Genomic DNA, 17,603 nt, shown 5'->3' on the forward strand with positions numbered 1-17,603 from the left:
GTAATGGATTAAATCCAGAAGTACTGTAAGTCTTCCAAAAACTCTAAAATAATATTTTAAAAATCATTGCAAGCAGAGTCAGCCTTAGGCTAGAACTTGTATTCGGTGAGCACTGAGTCTCACTTTTGTTTCTGCACCTCACTCTCTCTTTCTAATTGGTGATAGTAATATCTCTTTATGTTAGAGAGTTATATAGATATACTTCTTTTAGGTCTAGTGCCTTTCTCCTGCAAAGATATCAGATCAAGTTGTAGTACAAACTTGTTTGACCATCTCTCTCTGCATTGTTCCAAATTCACTAGTGCCAAATGCTATTCTATCCTTTTGAAGCAGTCCATGCTTCTTCTAATCTTCAGGGATGGGACCTCTACAGCCTGTTCCAGGTGCAGAGACAGTGATAGTACTCAGTGTAGATGTGCCTCCAAATTATCTGCCCTAGGGATAGAAGGAGGGAGAATTTGCCCACCAATATCCTCCAGTACCCACTCATGGCACAAAGGAGGTCAACTGCTTCTCATTCCTTGGTGCCCCCATGTCAGAGAAGTTCCAGGGCACAAAGCAAGAGACGTGGTGTAAGGCTAAGGCCAAGTGCCATCAGGTTGTACTTACATAGAGTGGTTTCATGCATGAATGGCTGGGTAGAGGTTGGGCCCAGGGGACGTGAGGCAGGGCACAACTAAATAAAATATTTGCAAATTATAATAAGTAATGTGAAACTCTGTGGACTGTATGAGGATGTTTTCCCCTGGTACAAAAAACAAAAGCAAGCATTCTGGCTAAATTTTTCTGGTAAAGATGTAATTTATTTGTTTTGATACAGAATGTATACAAGGAAGTAAGAGGGCATGGAGCTGGGCAACATTCCTGCAGTCCAATGTTCTGGCTGTCCTCATATCCCACTTCTTGATATCCTTGCACAGCTGCCTTTGCTCCCAGTTTGTTGGTCTCTGAGAATGTGGCCAAACAAAGTTGGTTGTGGTTTTACTGATAAACTTCCTTATTCACCCAATTTGATGGCTCACAATGAGTCAATATGTGGTCCTTGCTGAACCTTTAGGTAATGCCAGTGTCATTCTAATAGCCTGCAGCTGCCTGCCCTTTGGTTGGTTTGGATCAGTGCCTGGTTGCTTCTTTGCTGGCTAATAGCAAAGGGAGGACAGCCAAGTCCATCATGGGTTAGAGATAAAGCTTTGGACAGCTCTGCTGATGGGAGGAAGCTAAGAGAGGCCAGAGAAAAGGGAGAATAAAGGAGTGGCCTCCTTCCTCTGCAGATAAGAAATAGTACACTCAGATGTAGGCTGGGGTTGTAATCATGACTGTGTCAAACAGGGTGAGGAAGGGATGGTGACATGACGAATTGAACCTCCCAGTGCTATCTTGAATAGGTAACCTTTATTATAGTTTTTGGGTTTTAGTACAGAGGCCTGCCTGCTCATCAGAGCCAAGGATGGGTATGCCAGTTGTTCTTTTAGGGAACCTACAAATAACACCCCTTACAACTTCCTGAATTATGAGTCTTGATCTAATTAAGATAAGAAAAATTATTGTAGATAAGAGACCAAAATATCACCCTTACTACTAATAAAGCAGATATTAGAGATTGTGGTTTGTACCTGTGGGTAGGTGAACTTCCTAATACTGAACCCCAGAATTAAGCAGATGCACCTACCCAGTCACTAGCTGGGTTGGAAAGTCTCAGTCATGTCCTGCTGAGTAAGCTACTTTCAAACATGGCAGAAAGCAGAGCAGATCACATGCTATAGGTGGGCAGGTGGCTCCTCTGAGAAAGGTAAGATAGAGATGTTAAGTTATGCAAATCCAGTTAGTTTATTACACATTCACCCCTCCAAATAATTCGATCTTCCTCTCGGAAGCAGAAAGACCGGATCAGTTAACTTTTCAATACACCTTCTTCTCCATAGGTAGATACATCATAAGTGGGTAGAAGCAAGTTTACGGGGGAAAGAACTGCTTTTCCTGAGCTGTATAGCCTGTGGCTCAACCTGCACAACCTGCGGTCCGTTATTTGTGGGCGGGTTTGGTGACAGACCTTCAGCTTCATACAACTATTCATTCTGCTGCTGTAGATTTGGACTCCCTTGGGTCAGTATTGAGACTGATAAAGAAAGGATGACGAGGAAACTTACATTTATGGAGAAAGTATTTTTATACTCATTTGTCTACTCCGTGGAGAAATAGAGCTTCAAAGATGTTAAGATACATGCTATATTTCAATGATTCTAAGAAGGATATTTTATCACATTTTAAAGTCACTGAAATCATGATATGCTTAATACTAACAGGGAATATAGATTGTTTGACTGATTTTTCCCTTTCTAAATGGTATGTAAAATAATGATGTCTTACAATCCACAGTGTCTTAGATTCACTAAGGAGCTAGTAATTAACAAGCCTAGAATTTGTCAGCTGGGTTGTGGGATTTCTAACTTTAGATTATTTTCAGGCCAATAACAATTTTCCCCTGGAATATACAGGCAATCAAGGCAACACATGTTTCACGTTTTATGTAAATGATTTCCTTGCTTCCCCACATCATTTCACGTATTGTCATGCAGGCCAGCATTTGGTCTTGCTGGATCACATCTGTATAGAATTATGCTCCTTGGGAGCCAAATTCCTTCTTTCTTTGTGAACTGCGGCTACTTAATAAGTTCTGTGAAGTGGACTGATGAAGCATATTTATTATCACAAGTTGAACTAATAGTGATTGAATGTTCCAGCAGCTGGCGGTTGCTAGAAGAAGAATGAACTGGGCTGTCACATTACTTTATGTAAACTCAAGTGGAATTTGAGGGAAAAGACTTGGGAACTTTTTTTATTGCTCAAGTCTATTCGTTGTTGCAATTGAGAAATGTGGGAAATAACTGAAGTGATTGTTTAATCACTGATTTCTCAAGCAATACTTTGAAATCTTTTTTAATTAAATAAATCTTAAGTGTCTGCTTTGTGCAAAGCATGAACTAGTTGCTTCAGGACATAAGACATGCCACCTGCCATTAAGAATTTAACATGAGATAAAAAGAGAACCACCAAGGGCACTCGTGACTAATAGGGAGGAGAGTCAGAGAGATGATATGGGTTTTGAAGAAGAAAGAAATCACACACATATGAGGCAGTCAAGAAGAATATCATGGAAGCAGTGGCAGAGTTTTGAAAACATGGGTAAAATCTTCTCAGATAGAGATGGGATTGGGACTTCTGGTTTCCAATAATGGAAGGCTAGGTTATTTGGAGTCATACTCCCATAGAAGACAAATAAAAATGGGAGACAGAATATTTTTAAAAAATCTTTTAAGAGTTCAAGAGGCAACAAAATAAAGATTTATTAGATTAAGATCTGGAGAAAATCAAGAACTCAGATAAATAAGTGTAGCATGAAAGAACTCCTTATTCCTAAGGAAATTTGCTAATTTCCCCCAAGCTGAACTTTAATTTTGATCACCTACATTTAATGGTCAGTCTAGTAAGAGACTCCCTTTAGTAAGTTCATAACCCAGGAGATTCCACAGAAAGGAAAAAGAAGAACCAGGTGTAAACCAGCTGTCAACCTAATTCACACTGGATGGTTAAGTCCAGGTGATATTAAACCTCAAATTTTAAGATGGTCCTTGTAATTAAAAAACTTGTAATAAAACTTTTAATAAACAAATAATAAATAATAATAATAGATAAAAAATAAAACGTAATAAAAAAAGCAACTTTTCTCAGAGAGTATAACACACATTTTTCCTCCATTATTTGGACTTTTGTAAGATGTCATATGTCTGGTGCACTTATACTGTAGGCAAGGTCATTAGTCATTTGAAATACAAGTATAAAATACAAAGTTTGGTTTTTTTCTTTTTCAGTCTCCATTGCTGGATCATCTTCAACTTTCTGACTCCAAAATGCTGGCGTGTGCCCAAGTCCATCCCATGGCCTCTTCTCAATTTTATCTACAATGAAGACCTAGGTTGCCTTATCTAGTTCCTTGGCTTTAATTACTACTCATTTGTTGATGATGCTTCCATTGATACTTCCACCTGTCACATTTCCTCTGAGCACCAGACTCAGATACCTCTCACCTTTTCTCTGAGCAGCAGAACAGATGTTGCAACTGTCCAACATCTCCATGTAGAATGTCTAACAGGCATCTCAAATCTTGCATGTCTAAAAAAAGAACTCTAGTTACCCTCCCACACAAACTTACTTATCCGTAGTCTATTTCGTAAAAGGCACCACCATTCACTCAGTTGCTAAGACCAAAATTGTGTTGCCTACCTTGATTCTTCACTTTTTTTCACAATCTGCATCAAATCCATTGGCAAATTCTGTTGACTGTATATTCAGGATATATCACTCATTTAGTATTTCTCACTCTCCCTACTGTTCCCTCCTTAGTCCAAGACTCCATCACTGTCTCATATGAACTACTGTAAAAGCAACCAAGCTTGTCTCTTTGCCTCCTTGCTTGCTCCCCACCCTTACTCTCTATTCTCTACACTCTAGCCAGGGTGATACTTTAAAATGAGACAAAACATTTCATTCTCTTGCTCTCAGCCCGTCATTGGCTTCTCACTACACTAAGAATAAAATCTAAAATCTTTTCCATGGCTGCAAAGTCCTTTGTAATAGTCCCTGGCTACTTCTTCAGCTTCATGTCTGAGACCCTTCCTCTCATTTATTTCACTATTTCAACCTTTTTTTCCTTGTTCTTCCTAGAACTTGCCACTCACAGTCTCATTTCAGGAAGTTTGCTCTTGCTCTTCCATCTGCCAGGAAGGTTATTCCACCAGATATTCACGTGACTTGCTCTCTCAGTTTATTTGGTTTTCTGTTCAAATGTCCCATCCTCAGAAAAGTTTTTTGGAACATTTTAGCAATTTCTTTGTCCAAGGGAAAAATTTCTTCCTTGCCCTATCTCATTTTTCTCATATACATATCAGAATTTATCATAATATAATCTGATATTATGTGATATGTTTGTCTCTTCGTTATTGTCTTGTCTCTCCCACTATGACGTAAGCTCCACAAGGACAGAGTTTTGCTTTATCCTCAGTTTCTAGAAGTAGGCCAGGCAAATGGAGGCACTCAACATATTTCTGTTGAATTATTAAATGCATGAATGCATAAATGCAAGTGTGCCAGGTTACATGAAATGACGTTTTCATTTACTAATAAGCTTCAAACTGGCTTGGTCCAAGAAAGTGAAAGATTCTATTTTCTCTCCATTTTCCAGAACCTAGCCTTAGAAACTGGTTAAACTTAAGACAGTTCTTTGTTCATTCTGTATAACAAGATTATTAAATCTCTGCATTCTACTGTATCACTGCTCGTGGGAATAATAACAGTACCTACTTCATAAGATTCTTGTGGTGATTAAATAACTTTATGTAACGGAATATCTTAAGGTGCTGGTATAGAGTAAATGGCCATAAAGTATTATCTATTGTCATTATTACTATTGTTGCTACTTTAAATTTAGAATTTCCTTCTATATTTATTTCAGCCAGTAATGGTTGCTTTCATTCTCAGTATCTGGCATTTGGAAGCATTCATTGAATGTTACTGTATTTACCCTATCTGATATAGGCTGTTCTGTCCTCACTTTGCACGGAGGTGTAGAACCACAAAAATGAGTGTGCAAGCTGCAATTGTGCAAAGCAATCTTAATAGTTATGGGAAAAATTATTATTTTCCCGTCACCCTTAAAATTTTTGTCAAAACATTAAAATCTCTCTTATTGTCAGTTGTAAATGTATAGGGAAATGAGGAAAAATAGTAAAACTAAAACTTATTTAGTACACTGTAATTTTAAACATTATAAACTTTGCATATGAAAGTGTTTAATTCTTTGTAAAAAACTTATCAAGAGTAGTTTAAACAGTGCTTGCCTTCTTCTCATTGTATGATTATGCTATGAACGGAGCATCTTTCTATACCTTAGCTGTTGGATTCTTCCTCAATTTGAATCAGCATTTATCATCTTATCCTTTGTACTTTGAGTGTCATGAAATATCCCTGATGTTACTTCAATGTGAAGATTTTTGCCGACATCACTTCCTCTGGGAAATCCTCATCCTTTTCATCACAACCATTTTCCTCAGTGATGTTGATCAGTTCACCTTTGTGAAGTTCCTCTGGCTACATAGCTAGAGCTTTTCAAAGACAGCAGTGCCAATATCCCCATGGTCAGCTATTTCTTCTGTAACTGCATTTACATTTGATTTGAATTTCGTGTTCAGATTTGTCACTTTTCATTTATTTACTGCACTTTCTTCTTTCTTGGCCAATTCCCTCTTCCACTGATCCATTTTTGTAAAATATCATGTGAGTTTACCCCCTGGAGGACAGGGAGGCACCATGGCTACACTGGAGGCTGCCTGTGTACGCGCTCATAACAGATGTGCAGTGACAGATTACCAATAGACTTGGTAAGAAGCACCGTGTTGGGTCACTGATGATCGTGCTCATCTGCTATCTATAGACAATTGGACAAAATTTGTCAGACCACAAAATTCTTGCCATTGTCCAAATGAATCACGTCAATATAGGTAAACATAATATTTTTAAAAATTAAATTGATAGATAAATTCATCAAGCACTGCTTGTGCTGAATCTTTCCATGTATCTCAGGCTGTGTTTTCTGGTCCTACCACCGTTTTCTCCAAAGGGGCTCTCAAACGACTTTTCAAGTGGGACGGGTGACATCGCTTCTTCTCTGCTAACTTTGTTCTCTGTGGTCCTTCCTTCTCTCCTCTTCTAGGTCATCCCCCTCTGCCACCCAAAAATGATATCAGTTAATCAGTCAATGCAAAGTAAGAGTTACCAGCTCACTAGTTACCCAGACTTTTCACAGTTTGTCCTTAACTAGAACACCCTGATATAGCTACCTAACTTATGGAAGAGTTATTTCTCCTAGAAATATGATGACATTGTACACATATATATGAAAACAGAATTCCTAAATGTGGGAAGTGCTTGCCTAGAGTATTGACAGTCACCCATTTTGGGTGTCGGGTAAAGGATGGGGTAGAAGGGCAGTCAGAGAAAAAACTTGACTTGCCTTGGAATGTCCATGGCTTGAACAGCCAGTTGTATTAAATCCTGCACCACCTCATTTATCCATCTACGAAGCTAGAAGTCCATGCACAAAAATTGTTAAAATTTAGTTATTTAACAGTTGTTAAAATACGGGTATTTTGAGAGATATTTCCTAAGACAATTCCCACATGAAGGAGAAAAGTTGCAATAGCAAAGTCAGATGGGGTGACATCCTATTATTCAAGCAAACAAGCTGGGAACACATCCTCATGAAATATAGTCTCAAGGCCCAAATAGAATAGGGTCAACCTTCCCCCTAAATGTCCACCTGCCGGAAATTTCCTCTCATTGCCTTATCATAATGCTTGTGGTTCTACTATTGTATTCATTTTTGGGGGCTAAGCTTATTTGGTTTCCAAAGGCCACTCACTAGTAAAGGCCTACTTCCTAATGCTCCCACCTACCTTTCAAGTCTCAGCTCCTGTGTGGCCTTCTCCCTGTACCCCACCCCCTGGTCCTCTGGGGCAGTTGCAGCAACTCTCACCAGGTTCTCACTGTCCCTCCCCTGTCTATCTGAGTCCTTACTATACATCCAGGTCCTTGTAAGGTGTCTTAGAAGGTTGTGTGGAACAACAAAGGAGACAGCAGGATAAGAGGATCAGGGGTGCCAGTGAGGGTAGGTAGCAATTGTAAACAGGCTGATTGGAGTAGGCTTAATTGAGAGGTTGACATTTGAACAAAGACTTGACAGAGTGAGGGAGTTACCCACAGGGATATCTGGAAGTAGTATATTCCAGGCAGAGGAAAGAGCCTATGCAAATGCCCTAAGGTAGGCATATGTATGAGTTGTTGAAGGATAATCAAGCAGCTCAATGTGGATGTGGACAGTGAGCAAGTGGGACCTAGTAGGAGATGAGGTCTTATTGTTAGCTAGGATATTATGGGCTAAATGTTTGTGGACCTCCCAAAAATTCATATATTGAAGCCCTTACCCCCAATATGAGTGTATTTGGAGATAGTGCCTTTATGAAAGTAATTAGAGTTAATTGAGGTCATAAGGGTTGGGCTCTGATTCAATAGGATTAGTCTATTTATAAGAAGACACACCAGAGAGCTTGTTTTTCTCTTTTACTCCCTGCCCCATGAGGATACCGTGAGAAGGCAGCTGTCTGCAAGCCAGGAAGAGTGCTCTCAGCAGAAGCTGACCAGGCTGGCACCCAGATCCTGCCTCCAGAACTGTGAGAAAATAAATTTCTGTTGTTTAAGCCACCAGTCTATAGGCAGACTCCAGCAGGGTGAGGTGGGGACAATGGAGCAGGGCAGGTAACATAAGGCCTTGTTGGCCGTTTTAAAAACCATTTGGTTTTTCTCTGAGTGAGACAGAGAATGATTGGAAAGTTTTGAGTAAAAGAATGACATTATCTGATTTATGTTTTCAAAACACCACTATGGCTGCTATTTTGAAATATACTGTGCAAGTATTGAAGCAGGAGGTCAATTTGAAGATAATGGCATCTTCAGGTGAGAGATAATATGAGCTTAAACCAGGGAAGTAGTAGTTGAGGTGGTGAGAAGTGGTCATATTCTATATACATTTCAAAGGTAAATTCCACAGGATTTCCTGACAAAAATAATAAGTGATGTGCGGGTAAAGAGAAGTCAAGAAAACTCCAAGACTTTTTGCCTGAACATTTAGAAGGATGAGTTTGCCATCAACTGTGATGAAGACAGTTGCAGCTAGATCAGGTTGTTGGGAGTGATCAGAGTACCATTTTGGACATGTTCACTTTCTTAGACTTTCAAGTGGAACTGTTGAGTAGGAAATTAGCTGTACGTGTCTGGAATTCAGGAGAGGGTTCAAGTGTGGAGTTATAAGTTTGGGAGTCATTTAAAGTCCTGGATGAAATCACAAAGGTGTGTTCTTTTTATCTTCCTCTACTTTGAAATTCCTCTCCTTGTCCCCTCTCCTCCCCTACTTGTGCTGCTGCTTCTGTATTTTCTAGCATCAGAACAGGGATAGAGGGATATAGAAAAAGGGTAAAAATTCTTTTTACTTAATTTGTACTATTTGTGATTCTTTTTTCACTGACGCTGGCTGGTCGTGCTTTGTTTTATAGCAGCCTACACATGTTAGCTTTTTATGGGTGTGTGGGTAGTTCTCCGGATAGCCTTGCACAAAATGCTCAGCACCATTCCATTCCCTGATGGGGAAAGGGGGGGGAGCCAGGCTCCACCTAACTTCTTATGAACCCTTCTCCCCAACTCTGCCCTCAAGGCACTACACCTCCAGCTTTCTTCTGGTGGTGTTTCCTTGATCTAACAGGAAACCTCTTAGTAATGTCCCTTAAAGTTGACTTATGCCATTATACTTATAACTAAAATGTATATATACACAGGAAAACAGACTGGAAGGAGATGCACTAAGATGTGGCAGAAATTATGTTAATATAGTAGGACTTGGGAATTATCTTCTCATCTATTATCCAAAATATATTGTAATGTGGTTAAATTTCTTTTTGAGTGAAAAACTATATTTTTGATATTATTTTTGTATAAAAATATGTATAGCATATTGTGTATACAAGCATATATATAATTTTTGTATAAAATACAAAGTATTTATGTACATACAAATATATTCAATATAAAAATACTTTATATGTATAGTTTTTATTTAATATATGTGCATATACAAACACATGGATATACTTGTGTGCGTATATCATACACACACACGTACCTATGTTAAAGTTTAAAATTACCTTTGTTCTTCCCAGAAGATGACACTGTCATAATGTATCAATCCACTTTAAAACATGAACTACTTTAAAACCTTCCAGATTGAAGAGAGCTTTTAAACACAGGTTCATTATTCTTAAATACGTTGTATGTGACTCCCTCATTAAGAAGCCTGTTTTCCAGCAGTCCTAATTTAAACAATATATATTTTGGAGATGGGTACAAGGTTGGAGGCAGTATCCTTTTTCTTTATCCCAATAAATTCTTATTTAGCAGATTTTTTTAAGTAAAGGGAATCCAGCAGAAGTTTTTTAAAGGTAGAAAGATGACTGAGGAAAATCTTTTGAAGAATTGAGTCATGAGGCTTAAAGTGGATCTCCTGGGAAAGGAAAACTAGTTTCCTTTCCTCTACGACCGTGCCAACTATAAGGTGTTAATTAATGATTAAATGATGAAGACAATGAGATAAATAGGAAACATTAAGGTTTGAAACTTGTTTAGAAAGTATTGAAACGATTTAGATATACAGGAAAAATAAATGATATTTAGATCTTAACTGAAAGGAGCAAAAAGATGATAATTAACAACAATGTTACTACGTGAACAATAGCAATAATATTAACAACAAATAATCGCTACCATATACTGAAAACTTAACATATGCCAGGCACCTGTTAGCACTTTACATGTGGCCTTTACAGCATCCTTGGTAGTGGTGGTGGAGGGTGACTACCATTTTTCTTCTTATTTTACAGAGGCAGAAACTGAGGCTCAGACACACACATACATATATTTGAATTACAGGAAAGAGATACTCAATTCTTAGATAGAAAAACTCAGTAGTATAGATATATCAATTTTGCCTAAATTAATCTACAATATAGATTATATTATTTAATATACATTACATTAATTATATTGATCTGTAAATAAAAGTAGCTTCATTTCTTTGGAATTAGGCAAATTGATTCTAAAGTTCTCATGGAAAAACTAACATTTGAGAAGAACCATGAAATCTTTGAAAATGGGGAGTTACAAGAGGAGGATTGGCTCCACCTAATATTAAAGCATATAACGGCAGAGTAATTTTTAAATTAAGAAGATAGTTTATGAAGAATCAGGTGTCAGTAGAACAGAACAGGAAGTTGGAACTAAATTCACACAGAGGTTAAATATATGCCAAAGAAGGTATTTAAAACCAGGGGGGAAAAGGGATGACAAAGAAATGGAATTGGGACAAATGGTTAAACATCTAGAAAAGCTGAAGCTAAATCTCATCTGACTTCTGATACCAAAATAATTTCCAGGCGGATCAAACACCTAGATTCGAAAAAGATGAGTTTTAGAATGAGGAAGTGCTTGGAAGCAAAACACAAACTCCAGATACCACTAAGGAAAAATTTAATGAATTGATTATACTAATAATATTTTTCCATGGAGAAGAATTGAAACAAAATAAAAATACAAATAGAAAGTACGAAATAAATATTTTACAATTCATTTTGCAGAAGAATGCTTATTTTCTTAATATATAAATATATCTTACAGATAAATCATAAAAGATTAATAATCAGCAGAAAAATTTCCCAGATTATAAAATATAAATACCTGCAAAAGAATGAAAAGAAGCCAAACATGACTCATGATTAGAGAAAAACATACTCAAACAATGAGATAGTAGTTTTCACTATCAGTCTGGCAAAGTCAAAAAGTTTGATAACATAGCACCATCAAAGACTATACAAGGGTGTTGGGAAATAAGCATTTTCACAGTCTAATAGATGGAGTTTAAAATGGTGCAAATTCTTTGGAAATGTTTTGGCAATGTTTATCAAAATGTAAATGCACGTACCCTTTGAGTCAGAAATTCCTGTTCTGTGGTTTTATCTTATAGATATACATGCATAACACGTAGACAAAAAATGAATATGTAAATATTCACAAACATTATTTATTGTACAAAAAAAAGTCTAGAAACACCTAAATGTCCCTCAGAATGGACTGGTTAAACAAATAATGGTGCATACCTTCAATAAAATATTCTTCTCCAACTCCCCATCTTGAGTAAGTAAGTAAATAAATAGATAAACAAAAATAGATGTTCTGAAATACAATAATGCTCTCATTTATGACATCGAATATGCTGGTGCATCCAGATAACATTTCTGGGACTACATACTCACCCAAATTGGTAAAAGTCATTACTCCTAGGAATGGAAACCAGGCAACTCAGTATTTGGGGTAAGATGAAAACTTATCCCTCGCCCCTTTTTTTAAATCTGTACAAACTCTTACATTGTTTGAATTTTTACCATGTACACATGTTCTTTCAGTAAATATAAGCACATGTACCTATTTGCTAATGTAAGTTTTGTCCCATGGGTAAAAAATAGCAAATTGAATAAAATGATGTGAAAGGAGCGTGGATCTCTCTTTTGACCAGATGACCCCAGGAGTATCATAATTTGAATGACTCCAGGAGGACCGAGTCAGAGCTGGGTCCATTCGATGTGTTTAGAGGCAGATCTTAAGAATAAGAGATAATTTTCATAAAGGATACAACCAATGGTCTTTCTTAATTATTGACCTGTCTTATAGATGAGGGATCCTTCTCACCTGGTGAGATTTGCATTTTAGAACAATCATTTGGCAGTGAATGAGAGGGATAGGGACAAACTGGGATCAGGCAGACCAGTTAGGAAGTTCTTTCAGGGATACAGGTGAAAGCTTGGGCAGGCCAGAACTAAGGCAGTGGCAGAGGAAACAGAGAGGAGGGCTAACTGAGGGTTAAAAAAGTTGAAAAGGCAGGACCTGGAGCCCGGCTGAATGCAGGGCAGAGGGAGAGGGTCACTCTAGGATGACCCCTAAGTCCCCAGCTTAAACAGATGGATGAACTGTAGTTTAACAAAATAAAACAGAGGAGCAGTGGGTTTGGGGAAGATAATGAATGCAACTTCTCCTCCTTGAGCTCCCTGGCCAATGGGGTCGGGCATTGACCGATTGGTGACTGGTGGTGATGAGAGGAAGGGGGACAATTCTTTCCAGCAGTGATAATGATTAAGTCTCAAGAGAAGAGAAAAATTTCTGTGTGAATGATGAGTTCTGGAAGGAGATTTGGCTAAATTAAAATGATAACATGTTTCTGTTGGCACCAGGAAGAAAATGCAGAAGATAGATGTTGGTCCAGACCAAGATTATGGCATCTGATGATTCAGTAGGGGGAGGCTAGCAGAGCTGGCAAGGACTATCAGTCAGGATGTCTTAGATGGCCTGATGAATTACCGTGTCATGGGGAAGAAATGCACCTCAGCCAGAAATACACAGAGGGTCTCTTTCTGGAACTTATATGTCTCAGCATCCCAGAAGCTGGGTGTAACAAGGGTGGAACTGGCCCTGCTAGCTGAGGTAGCAGGAATAGAGATAATTGGGGATAAAAATCAGGATTCCTGGCTTCATGCCTTGGCTCTGCCACTAGCTAGTTTTATAATCTTTGGCAAGTCATTTATGTTTGTGTTGATTTAAAAACTTCCTCTGTAAAATGAGCTAAAATGTTAAGCCATTATAATTTTGACAGCTTGTATAGATGAAGAGCAAATACCCTAGACTTGAGGGGCGTGACAAAGGCCTCCTAGAGGAAAGGATATACAAACTAAGATCATTCTTCAGATGTTAGCTCCTCTAAATGTCAGGTCAGGTGAAGGGTAAGGAGGCAGGACACGGGGAAATGCTCCAAGTAGAGGGAGCAGTATGAATACAAGCTTTAAGCCAAGAAATGGAACAGTACCTTCAGAGGGACTATAAGTAATTTGATCTGACTTCTGGAGCATAAATTGGTTGAAGGCATTCACTTCTTTCATCCTTTCAATCACTCTCTAAAGTAGACATTAACATTTTATAGAAGAATAAGCTGAAATTCAGAACAGCTACTTATCTGAAATCACGTAACTTGTAAATAGTAGAATTAATAGGGTCTGTCAGCTCCAAATCCTGTTTCACCTATTAATTTTTACCACTTTCCCACATTAACACATTAAGATGGGTGCGGCGAGCAGGAATGAAGGCATATTTTCTCAATGTACCCAGCAGGTTACATTTTGAAAAGCTCTTTGCACCTAAAGGAAAAAAATCATAGTGAAAAAATGTAAAACGTGTGATTCATTAGGTGTATAGTGTTTGAACCACAAACATAAGGAAGCAAAAAATTTGTTGTGAAATTAGTCAAATAAATAAATGAATGACTAACGCTGATTTCATCTTAATGGTTCACTGTATCCCTTAGAAACTGTTTCACATCTAGGCATACTAACACAAGCCAAATGTGGTGACCCTGATTCTTCCTTACAAACATGTATACAAAACTGGAGCAATTTGATATTTTTCTACAACTATTTTATCCAGAGCAATCATTTTAGAAAAACCATGTATTCCTAGAGACCTGCCACAGGTTTCACCTTTCCTTGAGTCCCTCTTCTAGGGCACTTGACACATGGTGGCGCATGCTTATTCATTCATAGGTCTTATCTTTGCATTTTGTTTCTTTCAGGTTCACTACAACGTAGTTGGGTGTGAGTTTTATTTTTCTCTCCTGCTTAGCATCTACTGGGCTTCCTGAATATGGGAGTTTCATCTTAGTCATTATCCTTTCAAATATTACTTTTCACCCATTCACCGTCTGGAATGCCTTCCAGAAATAAGTTAGATATTATCATACTATTCTTGAAGTCTCTTAACTGCCTTCTTGTATCTTCTATATTTTTATCTCTGCTGCATCATAGATGCATCTAAAATAGTTGTCTCTCTACCTGAATCTAATCTACTGTTGAAGCCATCCAATGAGATTTTACTTTATGTAATCATACTTTTATTTTTAGAAGTCCCCTTGTTTTTAGGTTTTTTTAAATTTGGTGTTCCTTTTCTTATTATCTATTTGTCCCCTCCCCAAAATCTGCTTGGTTTCCTAGTATCTTATTATTTTCTTATGATTCTATTCCTTCTTTGATGTCAGATGATTTGAAACATATTTATAACAGTCTCCTTTGTTGATTTGAACACTTTTGATTTTAGGGATGCTGTTTATTGTGGGTCTTGACTGCTGCTTAGGGTGGATGGTTCCTCTAGAGTTTTGTAAATGTGGACTATGGATTTGTCTTCAGCATGGCTTTGTCTTTGAGACTCCTGTGGGGTCCATGCTGATGGTATGTTCTACTAGGGCAGTTTTACTTGCATTTCTGCCAGACATGGATCTGGGTCCTCTTCTATGCTAGCTAGGAGCTCACCGACCATACAGGTGTTATAATGGAATCCAAAACCTACCTGAGGGTAGACTCTTGGTAGAGACTTTGCAGGGAGGAAATTGGTTTTTTCCCAACCATTGTCCATGTGGAGGTAGACATACTCCATATCACAGACCTGTGTTTTTTAGTAGCTTTATTTCTTTTTTTTTTTTTTTTGGAGGAAGATTAGCCCTCAGCTAACTACTGCCAGTCCTCCTCTTTTTGCTGAGGAAGCCTGGCTCTGAGCTAACATCCGTGCCCATCTTCCTCTAGTTTATACGTGGGACGCCTACCACAGCATGGCTGCCAAGCAGTGCCATGTCCGCACCCGGGATCCGAACCTGCGAACCCCGGGCCGCCGAGAAGCGGAACGTGCGAACTTAACCGCTGCGCCACCGGGCCGGCCCCTTTAGTAGCTTTATTTCTATTGAAGGTTCTGATTTTATGCTAGGATCTTTGTTACAACTCTCTATGTTAACAAAGATCCACAATCATGTCATCTGTCCTAATGTGAGATCAAAATGCCAACATCTAGCTAAGTGATTGCGACTACCTTCAATCCTCGCCCTGCACAACGCACAGCATTTACCTAGGAGATTTCCTCTCTCAGTTTCTGCTTCCTTTTTTAGGGGTCTGGGGAAAGATCCTGAGGAATTAAGCTATCCGTTTGGAAGGATTTATTTCACATCTTGTCCAGTATTTCTAGATGATTTGTAGTGTAAAGGTTTTTAGGTTATTTTGTCCAAAAAAAAAAAAAAATCACCTGTGGAATCAGAAGTGCCACGCTCACTTTCCCTTCCCTTAGTTTTGAGAAAGGTGCTTTCTGAGTTGTAGAGAGGCCCCACCGAGTTATCTGCCAGCTGCTTGGAAGATCGCCAGCCTCATCCTGGGGTGGCTGCAGCAGCCAGGTCTCCGCAGTGTGTTCCCACTCTCCTGTCCACAGGGGGCTAGACCATGAGTGGGTGTATGACTCAAACTGTGCCAACTGGATCTTTTTCTCTTGAAATTTGGAATTTTATATTCTAAAATACCATTAGTCTTCTACTTGTGACCCTGAGATAGTCCTTTTGTCAAACTCAGTCTCAGAGTTAATTGTTAGAGTAGAGCTTAATGACATGATTATAATTTTGCCATGATCCACAGCAAAAACTTGCCACCTGCTCCAGTTTAGAGGCTTGGGCTATAAAACTGTGGATAAGGCAGTGTCGATAGTACCATAAAACTGGCTTATTAAGTACTAAATGGGAAGTAACTTTACAATTTTCTTAATAATAAGGACAACACTATACATAAAGCAATAAAAATAATGACACTTTATATATGAATTTTCATACTAACTTTCAAAGCAATCTCAATTTTATTAACTCCTCTTAAAAATCCCATGAGGCATGGAGATATTTTGTTCTGTTTTGTTTTGTTTGGCCATGTTTTCACATTTACAACTGAGTACAGAGAAGTTCAGACACTTCTTCAGAATCATAGAGCCCAACTCTTTCGACTTTTTGCCTGGGGCTCTCTCAGTGTGCATGTCACCTCTCTAAAGAGCAATAGTTTCTCTTTAGCAAGAGTTTCATATTGAGGAAATGTGTTTTCTCTTTCTGTCTCTCTGGTTTTGCTTTTCCCTCTGGCACACGCAGACACACACATGCAGGGATGGAATCCTTTGGAAGTGCCTGCCCAGTTTGTACAAATGCTCACTTCTCTGTGAACTGTTTTTGCATTTTGCAATGATGGGTCTCAGATGGTCTTGTTTGCACCAAGTAACCACAGTCCCTTGGCCACAGTTGATTGGACCTATATGGACAGCTGAATCAATATGGCCAATAAGCTCTTCTATCTCAAGAATTAGAAATTGACTCTTAGAGATAGCAAGTTACTTTTTGTGGCTGACTTGCATAGAGACCAGAAAAGCAGAGAGAGAGAGAGGCAAAGACACAACAGATGACAAAAGAAAGTCCTGAGGGCTCCAGTACCTATGGATTGAATCCTTTTCTGCTATGAACTGATTGTTTGTGTTCCTCCAAAGTTCAGGGCCGCTAGAAAGAAATTAGGTCATGAGACCAGAACCCTCAGGAATGGCATTAGTGCCCACATAAGAAAAGACCAGAGGACTACCTTTCTCTTTGTCCACCATGTGAAGGCACAGCAGCAAGATGGCCATCTGTAAACTAGGAAGAGTACCTTCACCAAGAATCTGACCACGTTGGCACCTTGACTTTAGATTTCCAGCTTCCAGAACTGTGAGAAATAAATGTTTGTTGTCTAAGCCACCCAGTCCGTGGTAATTTGTTATGGCAACCCCAATGGACTAAGACACTTTCTGAAGCAGCATTTCTGTTCATTGGCTCCATGAGAGCATCACTCATCTGTTTACACATTTTTTTCTTCAGAAACAGTAAAAAGAAATGTGATGTTTATTCACTGAATATGGTGTTGTATATGCAGAAATTTTACTAAGAAGTTAAATGATTAGACATAGCTTTAGCTCAGTGTTTTCCATCTCTTCTTTCTGAGGCAGCATCCTTGTGATCTTCCCTGGGTCTGTTT

General features: G+C 38.5%; 1 long non-coding RNA gene across 1 annotated transcript in view; it reads left to right on the plus strand.

Annotated features, from left to right (window-relative positions):
• Positions 1-8,235: 8,235 nt before the first annotated feature.
• Positions 8,236-17,603, plus strand: part of LOC139082561 (uncharacterized) — a 37,125-nt gene continuing 27,757 nt past the window's right edge. The window contains exon 1 of the long non-coding RNA XR_011538682.1: positions 8,236-8,282. This is a non-coding gene — a long non-coding RNA (uncharacterized lncRNA). The remainder of the gene's footprint in view (positions 8,283-17,603) is intronic.

The sequence above is a fragment of the Equus przewalskii genome, chromosome 3 (genome assembly GCF_037783145.1).
Source record: "Equus przewalskii isolate Varuska chromosome 3, EquPr2, whole genome shotgun sequence".
NCBI classification, from domain to species: Eukaryota; Metazoa; Chordata; class Mammalia; order Perissodactyla; family Equidae; genus Equus; species Equus przewalskii.